Genomic DNA, 14492 nt, shown 5'->3' with positions numbered 1-14492 from the left:
GTAGTCTTTCCCACTCAAAATGCTAGTTCACATTAGGCGCTTGTCATAATGCCGCTGGAAATAAGCCACCATCTCACCAACAAATGGAAATACAATCTAAAACTCTTCCTCCTCGCTGTCATAGTCTGAATCTGTGTCTACACCAATTTCCATGTCATCGTCATAGTCACTGACATCCATGTCATGATCGCAGTCGCTGACATCCATATCATCACCGCATCCAGAACTCTCCATGTCATAATCATCAAAGTCAAAGTAAGCATCGTCAAAATCGAAGGTCTAGAATGGATCATTGGGAGAGACCATTCTACCCTATACTCTACAAAAACTAAAGCATCAATACCAATTCATTGCAATATGTAAACTGACAAAAGGAATAATATGTGGTATTGAAGATGCTGCAATAATGTTAGCACAACTCTCCTTATAATGTAAGTACTAAAAAACAATTACCATAGAAATGATACAATACTAAAAACAACAATTGCATATAAGCATATATGTTAATCATGTCAAATCCACAACAATTACCATTACAACAAAAACAGCTTTAAGTAAAAGTGTTCAGCTAAACAAGGCAAATACAACCAAAAGTCCAAGATCATTTACACACACACATAAAGTCCTTACAAGCTACATAAGTGATTCACATCCAAATCACAATAATCCATACAAAATAGAAATAAGAAGTCTCCACTAATTTTCTAGGCTGTAAGCATAGCTCTCCATCCACCTCCTCCTCCTATGTTCTGGCATGCCCATGAACACCACTCGTCTCTCTCTTTTTTAGAGAACCTCAAAGATGTTGATATAGGTGTCATCATCAAGATCATTGTACTAGTTCAACACATCTAAAGCCCTCCTAAGGGAGTAAGGATCGCCACCAGTAGCAGATTGTGCAACATGGTTGGAGCTACTCATAAACTTGCCCATTTTCTTGTTAAATCGTTCCCTTGCCAATGCAGTGTACTCTTAAAGAGCAATGGTCATCTCACTAGCCTTATCCACTTTCTTGGCAACCTTCTTCCCCTTGCCAATAGGCTCTTCAATGGGACGTTTGTTCGCACATTGAGTTTGCTTCGTAGCAAGGGGATCATCTTGGGTTATGCTCTCCATGTCAGGATTGTAGTAGTCATCGGTACCCAACTGGGTATGACGAGCCTCATTGGCAATTTCCTCCTCTAAGGCACGCTCTTCATCACTATCTGGGGCTAGTGTGTTTAATGAAATTTGATAGGCACCGATTGCAGCATTAGATGCAAACAGCTGCCGTAGTTTGTCATAGCTAGGACATCCACTCTTCCGTAATGCATTTGCTTTAGAATCAGCCTGAAATGACAAGATGTACATCAAAATCATACTAATACAAAATAAAAAAATTACAAACATTTTACCAAGGAATTAGGGTAGTAAATCTAACATACTGCAACCACATTCGCCCACACCTCCTCAGAAGCAGTAACCGTTTAGGTTGTCTCATCCCACCCCAACCTGGTATGGCTCAAAAGCTAGCTCCACTTTCTCTACTTTTGCCTAAGCCTATTATGCTTTTGTTGCACTTAATGCGAAAACTCCTCCTCGTTTGCTGATTTAGGGCATTCATAATTGATAGCCAAGTTGTAGCCTTAAAAATACCATGTTCCATATTCCCCTTTTGTTGTTCATCCACCATAATATCAATGAAGATTATTTCAATGTGGGAAGGCCACTTTGGCTCCTCAGCATTTTGAGATTCTTGTGCCATCTAATACAAATATCCCAACACAATTGCGGAGATGTTAATATATATATATATATATATATATAGTTCCATGAATTGGCCACTTCATTTCTATTGGAAGAGGAACTGAGACAGTATTTTACTGAAGTTTTCATTTCTTAATGTAATTTTGATAAATGTTTATGTCACTTTGAAAAACAGAAAACTAATGGATGGACAAATAAAGCTAAGAAATGTAAATAGTGCAATATGCAGTGCTCTATCCAACAATATACAGTGCTCTATCTGTTTTATTTTTATTTAATGCTTACTATCATACAATGTCAATATCTAAGATTAAGTCATCACTTATCAGTTAATTCCAAACAAAGGAATGAAAACAGTATTCTTAATAACAAAGAAAAGAACCATATTCCTAATTAATCCAAAACCTCAAAAATTAAGTTAAAGCTTAGACATTTTCCTTTTATCATACGTGTATGAAAATCAAGAGACCAAAACCATCAAAAGACCATCCAAACATGAAGTGAGTGAAATCAATAAAATTTTTGTAATTGTTACATTGCCAAAACCAGGACCTTCTTCACAAGTTACTATAATAATAGGAAACAAGAGATACTACAAGAATAAAGGTTGCACTTGATGAAATTGCATATCAATTTTTTCAATATACAACACAAATTAATGATCTGAAATGTGGGAGAGAAAAACCTCATCCTTTTTGTCTTCTATACACATTAGACACAATCAGAGTAATAGAACCACAAACTTCTGCAAGCTAAGTAAGCACTGTCATACTTGAGTTGCCATCAAATCAAGGTTTGATATCTTATTTGTTGTAGATGGTGAAAGAATCTCTAAAGGTAGGAAAATAAATTAAACAAATGGCAGTCTGATATAAACAAATGGCAATTTCAGTTCATCAATTAAACAAATAGGTCACATAAATTTCATACCACAACTGTGGAAAGAAAGACCCACTTCAATAAAACACAAATAATGAAAAAAAAAGACCTAGGTGCAGATCAATAAAACAAAAATTATAAAAAGAAAGAAAGATCGAAGATGAGTCCATGGAGAAAAACCCACTTCAACACACTCACCAATACTCGTGGGCAAAAATCAATAAAATATAAATTATACCACAATGCCCAAATCATAAAATGGTCATTGACAATGGAGAGGGAGATAGAGATATACACTGCACCTAGGAGAAGATCACAGAAATGCCTTGAAATGGTTTTTGCAACGGACAGAGAAATGACTTCAAACCCACTTCAGTTCAGACCCAGGTGAAGAGAAATGACTTCAAACCCACTTCGTGCTTCGGTTTAGATCGCTGGAGGCCGAGATTTGATGGAGTAATGAAATGTGAGAGAAAACGAAGAGAGGGAAGCGAAATGGGGGAAAATTTTGGCTGAAATATTTTTAGGGAAGTGAGAAATGGTTTTTGAGGGAGCAACGGTAATATCAAACAGCAACTCTAAACTGACTTGACAACACAGAAGAAATGGGTCCCACAGAGTCTGAAAATTTACCTTAGTGCCATTGAGTTATGTAACTCATAAACAGAATACATTTTCTTGTTTCCATTTTTCATCACTCTCACTCAATCCAAACTGAGTTTGAGTGATGAAAACATGGAGAGGAAATCAAGCCAAACACTCAAAATTGTGTGGGTCCCATGTAATTCTCAAACTCAGTTATGAAAACTCAGTCATATGACTCAAAACACCCCTAATCCAAATAGGGCCTAAAACATTTCTATCCTCCCACTTTTTCATTATTTCTCTATTTTCTATCATTTTACTTTTTTATCCATGGACTCTAAAATATTAGAAATAAAGCATGCTTATGAAAAAAAAAAAAAAAAAAAAGAAGCACGCATTAATTTGCGAGGTCTAGCCAGAGGACTTTGTCAGATTTTCGGCTGAATAGCTATTAAGAAATATATATTTGACTTTGTCCTTCTTCTAGGCAACCTACAAAGAAATATATATTTGAATTTGTCAGATTTCATTATTTGTACTTCTTAGTATAAAAAAGTATTGGCTTGGCATTGATGTTTCACAACACATTCATCATTATTATCATATAGAGAGAGAGAGATGGTGGTGCGAACTGTGTTTCAGATACTTTTGTTATTGGGATCAATTAATACAGTAGTAAAAGGAGCAAGTATAGCAAAGGACTCATGTCAAGCACAGTGTGGGGACGTTGATATTCCACCCTTTTGGAATAGGAGCTGGTTGCTACATCAACGATTGGTTTGCGATAGATTGCAATAATCTAAGTGCTGTGGCCTCATCTCCCAAACCTTTCTTGAAGAGCTTCAAACTGGAGGTGCTAAATATTTCGTTACAGAATGGCACAGTTCGTGTCAACTATCCAATTTTTTCGATGTGTGCAAATGGTACTAAGACAGAAGCAAGTGTGGATTTAGCACCAAGCCCTTTTGGGTTCTCGCAATTCGCAAACAAATTTCTTGCTGTGGGTTGTGACAATTTCGCGTCATTGACATCCCCAAATAGTACAATTTTTGGTGGCTGCAGGTCTGTTTGTGTCACAAACACCACACTACTCAAAAATAATAATGGCATTAGTTGCAATGGCACCAACTGCTGCCAAACCTCGATCCCTTCAAATCTCCAACTGTTTAACGCAACTATAGAGTCAATAAACAGGGAATCTCAAAGTACTATAGATTGCAAGTATGCATTCTTAGCAGAGTAGATGTGGTTCGAAGTCAATTTGATAAACCCCTTTGAAATCCAAAATATGTCCCAAGTTCCTGTGACATTAGATTGGGGGATAAATACAACATTGTTCCCTCTTGTTACGGGAAGTAACCAATCATCAAGTTATAACTCATCATCCTATACATGTTCAAATAAATCTTCTACCTTTACATGTTTTTGCAAATCCGGCTTCGAAGGAAATCCATGTCTTCCTCAAGGATGTACAGGTAAACTACTTCTCCGAGCCTATTAATTTTAAGTATCATCAAATCAATATAGGAATTTTTATATTGATATTTCATAACGTAGTAAAGGTTGAAATTTTCAAATCACTCTAATTATCAAATTATTATTTAAAAAAAGAAAAAGAAAAAGGAGTTGAAACTTTCAAAGGATTGTCTAGATCAGCCAAGGAATGTAAGTTCTAATAGTAATGAACTTCCAAATTTACCAACTTTTTTTTTTTTGGTAAATCAATCATATCACTTAGATATTTAAAATGATTGTTTTTGGATGATTGTCAATGTGGCTTTCAGTTTTGTTGCTCAAATTGTTCTAAAGCTGTGTTTTTCATTATATGTCAGATATTAACGAATGCATAGATTCTAAAATGTGTTTGGGTGCCTGGAATAACTCTTCAACTGGCTGGAATAACTCTTCGAGATCCCTCTGCGTAAACTTAAAGTCATACTATTGTTTACCAGTCATCGAGCCTCGTCCTCCTCCGACTAAAGCGATCACAATAGGTACGTCTTTTTTGTTTTTTGTTTAACAGATACTTTAATTTCTTCAGATTTTCTACCAAAGTTGTGGAACTTTTCCTGCTGTTTTTTATTTTAAAATTCGTTTAGCGATTTGAACTTATCTTTCTTGTCACCTACACAGTTTCTCGAAAAAAAATAAATAAATAAACTACCTTATTGTTTGTGTAACATCAAGCCACATGTCCCATTCCTTTGCTAGTTTTTAATTTTATTCAATAAAAACTTGTATGCTTTGTACTAATTTAATTTTTAGGTAAACCGCTCGTATTATCAGTTATTAAAAACAAATTAAAAAACAAAACAAAAAAGGTCGTAGAATCATTTAAACCATGTTTGGGAGATTATAAAAGAATCAAATGAAGAGTAATAGAGAGAACACAATGGAGTGGAATATGATGTAATTTTTTATAGTATGCTTAGGAGTCTATAAATGAAATATCCAATTAATTTTATTAGAGCAGGAGTATTGAGGTGTAAAACCCCCCAGTTGCTACTTTAGCAACTAAAAAGTCAAAACCCACCCACATCGGGGGGGTTGGGTCTCTATTTATTTTTACCAACTGCGAATAGTTGGTTCTCATATATGAGAACCAACAATCCACAAGGATGTAAAATAAAAATAAAAAATTAATAAGAAAAGAGAGACAAAAAGGTAGAGAGGTAAAAGAAATACATGAGAAGAGAGAAAAACCAAAATTTTTATATTATTTGTTGGTATAGTTTATATTATTTTAATGAGTTGTATGTAAAAATAAAAACCAAGATGTTAGATGAATTGTAAAATTGAATGGTAAAATAGATAAAGTACGTTTAGAGAATGTAAAATAGACACTTTTTTGCATCCCTGGATGCTACGTTCCATTTGATTTTTTATTTAAATAGGGATAAAATCAATATTTCGTGTCAATTTTATTATAATAAAGATTATTATTATTTTGAGAGGAATGGGATAGAATGATCATCCCTTATAACCATTTCAAACAAGGGAACAGATGCAATATTCTTGATAGATCAATTCTATTAGATTGATTTCCATTCCTTTCTCTTATTCCAAAAGGAAGTAAGGAACTATTAAGAGGCAAAACATGTTTCTTTTATATATATATATATATATATATATATATATATTCCCCCATTAACAATTCTTAGTATTTCCTTCTCTTGTATAGTTTGCCAAGTTTTTTGAGCATTCAAAGAAGATGTGTCTCTATTTTACTTGTACATATTATAACCTTTACTACAACGAGTAATCCTTTCCTATTTGATTGCGCTATGTAGGTATTAGCACAAGCCTTGGGTTACTATTTTTGCTAATTGGTGGATGGTGGTCCTACAAAGTGGGAAAGAAAAGGAACAACATTAAACACAAGGAGAATTTCTTCAAATCAAATGGTGGTTTATTGCTACAACAAAAATTATCTTCAAGTGAAGTTAATGTTGAGAAAACCAAATTGTTTAATTCAAAGGAACTGGAAAAGGTCACTGACCATTTTAATGTGAATAAAATACTTGGCCAAGGAGGACAAGGCACCGTTTACAAAGGCATGTTGGTAGATGGAAGGATCATTGCAGTGAAAAAATCCAAGGTAATTGATGAAGCAAAACTTGAAGAATTCATCAATGAAGTTGTCATTCTTTCACAAATTAACCATAGGAATGTGATTAAACTACTTGGTTGTTGTCTAGAAACAGAAGTTCCTCTGCTAGTTTATGAATTCGTTCCTAATGGAACTCTATCTCATTATCTCGATGGCCAAAATGAGGAGTTTCCACCAACATGGGATATGCGCTTACAAATTGCCAATGAAGTTGCAGGAGCTTTTTTCTACTTACACTCAACAGCCTCCTCACCCATTTACCACCAAGACATTAAGACTACAAAGATACTCCTACATGATAAGTACATAGCCAAAATAGCAAACTTCGGGACTTCAAGATCCATTACTATTGATCAAACTCACCTAACCACAGTAGTACAAAGCACTTTTGGTTATTTGGACCCTGAATATTTCCAGTCAAGTCAGTTTACTGAAAAGAGTGATGTTTATAGTTTTATGTTGTCCTTACTGAACTCTTAACAGGAGAAAAAGCAATCTCTTCTACAAGGACACAAGGAAACAAAAGTTTAGCCACATATTTCATTCATTCAATAGAGGAGAACAATTTGTTTAATATTATTGATGCTCGAGTTATGAAGGATGCTAAGAAAGAAAAGATTATAACTGTTGCAAATCTTGCAAAAATGTGCTTGAACTTGAGTGGAAAGAAACGATCAACAATGAAAGAAGTTGCAACGCAGTTAGAGGCAATTCGAACATTACGAAAAGCTCCTAATGTTTGAAAGTTCAAATAGTGTATAAAACACTCTTGAATGTTTAGACCCCCAATTACAAAATAACCAATTCAAGCTTTGTGTCAAACAACTAGTGTGCGGAAAATGAATAAAAGCTATAAACAGAATTGGTAAACAATCTAAACCAATTAAAATCACAACCCACAACAGATAATAAAAGGCAAAGATAAAAGGGAAGGAAGATGCAAATACAAGGACAACACACGATGTGTTATCAAAGAGGAAACCGAAGCCCTCGGCGTAAAACCTCTCCGCCGCCCTCCAAGTGGTAAGTAATCCATTAGAAAATGTAGTTGGGATACATGAACAGCAATAGACCCTCCAAGCCTAATCTATCTAGTATACCTAAGCCCTCCAAGCTTCTTGCTCCAACGAGGTTGAGCCGAACCTATTTCTTTTCTAACTTCCCGGATTCCGCTACTTGACCATAGCATCAACCAATGTAGATTGGTTCCTTCCTAACTGCTTCCCAGAACACCAAACAGCCCTCTCACAGTAATGGATATGGTGAGAAAAGGTTTTGGTAAAAGGCCTCTCAAGGGTTTTACAATGGAGAGGAGGAGAGTTGAGGAATTTGAAGAGACTCTTATGTAAAGATTGTAGATGAATCAATCTTATTTTACTCTAGGATTTCTCTCTCAAAATTCTCTCTGGAAGCTCTCTTTCTTTTGTGGGTATAAGGGGTATTTATACTGGGACAAGAATGGAATGTGAAGAGTTAGGTTTTTCAAAACAGTGGACGTCAAATACAAATATACGTGCCACATCAAATACAAATATATTCTTGTAGCCCTGTAATGACTGAGCCACATCAATCTAGAGAGACCTATACGTGCACACATACATTCAATATGCTCTTACCTCCAAAAAGAAAAATCTACCTATATGCAATTGCCCATTGCAGATAGATAACACCCCTTTTATGTTAAACATAGTTTGTGGCTCAAAATTATTGGAACCATAACGCTATACCTCCCAAATTATATAGCCAAGAAAAAAGAGCTAACGCACGTCTAAGTTCTAACCTGACCTTAACGGGTTTGCATTATGAGCAGAGGTGAAGCTACATTGGTGAATTTTAAGGATGTTGATAAAAGTATATACTATACTGTATAATCAAAATGACAAAACTTAGATACAATTACTTAGGTTCCCCAACTGAAATAAACCACATAACTGCATTGACCAATGTAACAATACAACCATAAGGTACAACAACATGGCTTTTTTTGCCTGTTAGCCTAATTTCTCACATAACAAAAATGTTTCAAAATTGGCCACATTACTAATATATTTGGGAAATTAGCCTAACAGACAAATAACACCTAAGAAACTGTACCTAAGTTTTACCCAGATCGGAAATCTCACGTCAATGACCCAAAAAAAAAAATTAGTGAATAGAAAAAATGAGTCTCAAATCAATGGCAGATTCAATCCTTGTTAATGTCTTCCTTCTTCTTCTTCTTCTTCTTCTTCTTCTTCTTCTCTCTCTCTCTCTCTCTCTCTCTCTCTCTCTCTCTCTTTAATGTTGAATTTTTCTTGTGTCAATAAATTCTGCCTCATCGTTTCACATCCTTCTTTTATGATTTTTTTTTTTTTTTTTTTTTCTGTTCTAATTGGCTTTCCAAGATGGGTGTGTCAATGCTCTATGCTCTATCCCATCCATATATACTAATGCAAAGTATGCTACAGATGAATCTTGGCCAACCAAGATTGATGACTTTTTTCTTGTAAGTTTAACGTTTGGATGTTATATAAAACGTTTTCTTGTTGCTTCCCACTTCAACCTTTTCTTAAAGTTTGAAGCATGCACCATGCCAGTTATTCAGATAGTGCAAATGCATACTGGACAAGATTCTTTACCAGTAGACCAACCTTGAAGCACTATGTCAGAATAATGAGTGGCTATTATTTGGTATCATTTATGTGACTGTTTTAGTTTGTATGATGGATTTAATTGGAATAGTCAAATGACAGTTTTAGAGTTTGAGATTTATTTATCTCTAATGAATAATTGGCCGTAGGGCAACTAGAGTTTTTCAAAGGAAGGAATAGTTCTGAGCCCAATACAGAATCACTCGCAAATGCTTTAGCAATTGCTCAACATCAGGATGGAGTTACTGGTACAAAAAACCTACATATGGCTAATGATTACGCAAAACGTTTGTTGATAGGGTACACAAAGGTGTGAGTTTGGCTTATCAATTCAACCATATGATTTTTCTCAAAGTTTCTCTCTCTCTCTCTCTTCCTAGTGTCATCCATTTCTTCAAAATTTATGTGTAGGCTAAGGAATTATTTGCATCTTCACTTTCTTGCTTGGTTCAATCTACCTCAAATACTGGATGTGGGAAGTTTCAACCAGTAAAGTATTATGAGCTTCAGCTACTGAGCTATTTTAATTCATTGCTTAAAGGGCTCATTTTATTGTGGCATTTGTATAGCTCTGATGATGGATCTTGTTTTTGACTTTTGAGCACATTTTTTGGTTCTCTTGTTAATATGGAACTTTTTGGCTACAATTAGTTATCCTTGCATTTTTTTTAATGACTAAGAGGCGGTAATGTTTAGAGGGGTAGTTTATCTTTGTATTATTATGGGTTAGCACAAGAATTCACAATCTACATACAACAAAATGAAATTACAAAAACTCCAAAAGAATCAGCTCTTTGTGTCCATGAAATGTAATCAATCACTAACAAATGAACTATTCTTCAGCTATATGATTGCAAGTTGGGAGTTTCCAACTCAATTCATTTACTTTAAATCGTAAATGTCAAAATGATTATACCGTGAAGTTAATTTTGTATTACACTACAACCTAAGTTGCTTCTCTCTTAGAAAATTCAAGGGGAAGCACATACAAAATTATCAGCTAAATCCTTGAGTTGATAAACCAACCAAGCTAGACTAACAAAATTGACTCCAGTCCACTGCACAATAGCACCACAAGGCTTATAAGAGGGGAAAAAGGGGCTGGAACTCAGTTTGCATACATGCAACTCCAAAACTTAACATTTATTATCATTAATTCCACTGGCCAAGGGACATATAACGACAACAAATGCCAGATTTTAGAGCAATAATTTGAGCATTAACTTTAAATCAGAAAAAATTTTGAAACAACTATCCAGGAAAATAGGTTCCAAGTTCCAAGCAACAACATGAGTGCACAATGAAATCGCAACAAGAGATAGAACAATTAAAGGTACAAACAACCATGCATACATAAATGAAATAGAAAAATTATCTTTAGAAACTACAAAATTTACCTGAAATGAATACACATTGCTTAAAGATTGACATGTGAATATGAAACTTGTCCTTGATGTTGAGAAACTAAAAATCCTTTACACAAGCTTCTGGAGCAATTCTAGAATGTCATTATCTACCTATAAGATTACAGTAAGTGACAAAATTGAGAGCCACTCCCTTGTTGGACAACTCAAATTGAAGTTTATAAAACAATAGAATATATAAATGATTGGAATAGAATCAAATTGAAGTTTATTTCTTTCATGGTACAACTTTTATAGCTATTTTAGGAGGAGAAAAGCTATGTCCATAACACTTTCACAACAAATCTTGGATAGCAAGTTGTTATTGATTGTTACTAGTGAGCAAATAAGTAATTTAAGTGGTAAATTTAAATTAAAACCAATAATAACTTACCACTTGTGATTTGTTATGAAAATATTGTTGACATAGCACTTCTAATTTTAGGAGAGCTGGTCACATTGTTCATGTGTGATATGGTTCCCAAGACCTATTCTGTATCTATCACAACTCCATAAAGAGTGAAGTTCTCCTCCCATCCAATAACTCCTTGTGAGGATCAACCATATCTTCACTTCAAATAAAACCTATTTAATTACAGATTTTAAAAAATAATAATAATAAAATAAAATAAAAATAAAAAGACAAAAAAAATTGAAAGGAAAAAAACATCAATAATATGAAAAGAAACATCACTTCATAAAAGTAAATAACCACTTCCAACAAATATACATACACCTTATAGATTGACTGGCGAAGTCTTAATAAGTAATTCTTGAAGTGCTTTATCTGCTGGATTTGCAAATATCAAGTCAAACAACATGGATGCAGTGGTTGCATTTGCTGAAAAACCCTTGTCAACCATTATCTTAATAAGTTCCATAGCCTTTGATGTCTCATTATGTTGCAGTAACCCTTGGATTATTGTGTTATATGTGCGATCGTTAGGTGAACAACCACACCCATCCATTTTCTCAAACATCTCACTTGCTTCTTCTAGTAGTCCCTCTTTGCAAAGCCCTTTGAGCATTATGGTGTAAGTTCGAACATTGGGTTGCAATCCTTTCGTAGGTAGACTATAAAAGAGTTCTCCTACAACTTTAAGATTCCTGACATTACACAAACCGTCAATCAAAATGTTGTAAATCACAATATTGTTGCCCAACGTTTTGTCTTCCAACTCAAGAAACACTTTTATTGCCTCAACAACTTGTCCATTCTTATATAGGCTGTCTAACAAGACGGCATAAGTTTGGGGATCTGGAGGTTGGCCACAAGACTGCATCTTATGGAATAGCTCTAGAGCAACCTTGTGTCTCTGCACTAGAAAAAACCCACCTATAAGAGTGTTGTAAGTCACAACATTGGGAGTTACTCCCTTGTTGGACATTTCATGAAAGAGATTCATTGCCTCATCAATTCTTTTCTCTTTACAAAATCCATTAATCAATGTGTTATAGCTAACAACATTAGGTGAACAACCCCTCTCAACCATCATGTTCAATGCTTCGATGGCATCCTTCAATTTATTTTGCAAACAGTATCTATCAATCAAAGTATTATAAGAGACTACGTCAGGCTTAATATCTCTTTGAATCATCATATCAAAATCTTTTTTCACCTCTATCAACATCCCCTCTTTGCAATATGTGTCCACCAATATGCTGAAGGTTCTCACACTTGGCATGATCTTCCTCTGTGTCATCTCATTCAACAAAGTAATAGCCTCTCTCCACCAACAGAAATTGCATAAGCCTTGAATTAAGGAATTGTAAGTGGTAACGTCCGGCTGAAAGCCTTTACTCCTCATTTCAGATAAAAGGTTCAAAGCCTCAGTTACTAATTTATACTTACATAAACTATCAATGATTGTGTTATACACTGTCAGATTAAGCTCAAAATTCCCTTCTTCCATCTTCCTAAGCAAACCAATAGCCATACTAGTCTGTCCAATCTTACACAGAGCATTCAGTATTGTTTCACAAGTAATTACATTAGGCTTATACCCATTCTTCTCCATTTCTTCTACCACCCTCACTACTCCAGCAATGTTACCTTGAAGACAGAGCCCCTTGACAAGGGTGTTTAGAGTAATAGAGTCTGGGTGATGACCAAGTTTCAAAATTGTTGCCAAAACAGAAAACCCAAAATCTACTCGGTTCAAATGGCAGAAGCAGTTAACCAAAAGATTAAGAGTATAAACATTAGGAGAGATACCAAATGATTCGATTCGTTAATTAGAGAAATGACTACTGGGTAATGCTTCAATCTTGCAATGGCACCCAACATGTGATTAAAATTGACGATGGAAGGCAAACGACGCATGTGAAGCATTTTATCAAACAGGTCTAAGGCATGATCAACATTCCTAAAGCTTCTAGATTTGCACTGATCTTTAATAGATTTCAAGAATTGGTTTTGATTGTGATTGTGATTCGGGTTTTTTTTAGCACTAGCAATACTAATAGTAGCAGCAGCAGCAGCAGCAAGAGTAGAATAACAATAAGAACAAAAAGAAGAGTGAGAAGTACGCAGCAGCGTACCCATTTTCCTGAAGATCCAGCAAACAATTCGGCAGTGGAAATCAGAACGAAACGATAGAGTTTGAGAATTGATGGTGAGAGAGCACAAAAGAATTGGGGATGGGGGCGGCTGAAATGTGGTATTTATATCATGCTTTTTAAAAATGTAAGTAGCAAAATAATCAAGCGTAGGCTCAAACTTGAGATAAATTGACCAAAACACACTTACCGCACCACTAAGCCACCGATCAGTTACATCTTAGAAGTAACATAATCTGTATATATCTAATCTAATACTATATAAAAATCCATATGCCTTTCCCTGCCATTAAAGATGTTGCGTCGTGTTGGAAAAAATGCCATTTAAAAGTAACAAATTTGGCTTTATAAAGTCTAGAATTTGGGTTAGAATCCGTTTGAAATAAAAGTCTTTTGGTTAGAATCAAATGGTTGCTTAAACTTCGCTTTTAAGTAAATGTGGTGTTGAAGAACTCGCGTGGCTAAAATATTTTATTCTTTATAAATTCTCACCACAATTTTTTAAAAAAAAAAAAGAGATGTGGGTTGCATGTTTAGTTCATTAAGAATGATACTGCAGTCCTATGGTTTTTTCTATCTTTGCTAAGGACGGACAAGGATATTTCAATTAGTTCATGCATGTGATTTGTATAGGGTATATATTAGGTTATAGTACCTTGGTGTCTGCAGAAAAGAATAGCTCATGAGATTAATGACTACCTCAACTAGAACCCAGCACAGCTGGTGAGAAGCTCTCTAGAGATGGCGTTTCAGTAAAGTAGAGAATTTATTGAGTTGACTCCCTAATCCAAGCAAGTAAATAAAGGTAAAATACTATAGTATAAAAATGTTGATCAGATACTAGAAATATGGTTCTCTAGGACGGTCACATCACTCTTGCCTAATGGTCTACTGTTCTATTAAAAGACTTCTATTTATTTAAAAATTTGTTAACTCAATTTATGATAAAAACAAAGGCAAAAGATAACCAAAAAACTAATAGAGTTGTGTAAATGGTAAAAAATTAAGAGGGAAAATTTTCTTGTTTAAGCGCTAAAAAAAAAATTCCTTCTTTAACTGCAAATGTTAAGGTGAAAAAGT

The 14492-nt window shown here is 34.7% G+C and overlaps 2 pseudogenes; one reads left to right on the top strand and one right to left on the bottom strand.

Moving 5' to 3' along the window:
* Window positions 1-3828: 3828 nt before the first annotated feature.
* LOC126721459 (wall-associated receptor kinase-like 10) lies at window positions 3829-7563 on the top strand (annotated as a pseudogene).
* A 4007-nt stretch (window positions 7564-11570) lies between these two features.
* LOC126720702 (putative pentatricopeptide repeat-containing protein At1g12700, mitochondrial) lies at window positions 11571-13599 on the bottom strand (annotated as a pseudogene).
* Between the last annotated feature and the right edge of the window lie 893 nt (window positions 13600-14492).

Source organism: Quercus robur, chromosome 4, assembly GCF_932294415.1.
Source record: "Quercus robur chromosome 4, dhQueRobu3.1, whole genome shotgun sequence".
Taxonomy (NCBI): Eukaryota; Viridiplantae; Streptophyta; class Magnoliopsida; order Fagales; family Fagaceae; genus Quercus; species Quercus robur.
The sequence above is the reverse complement of the archived record's forward strand: the minus strand, read 5'-3'. Positions and strand labels throughout refer to the sequence as shown.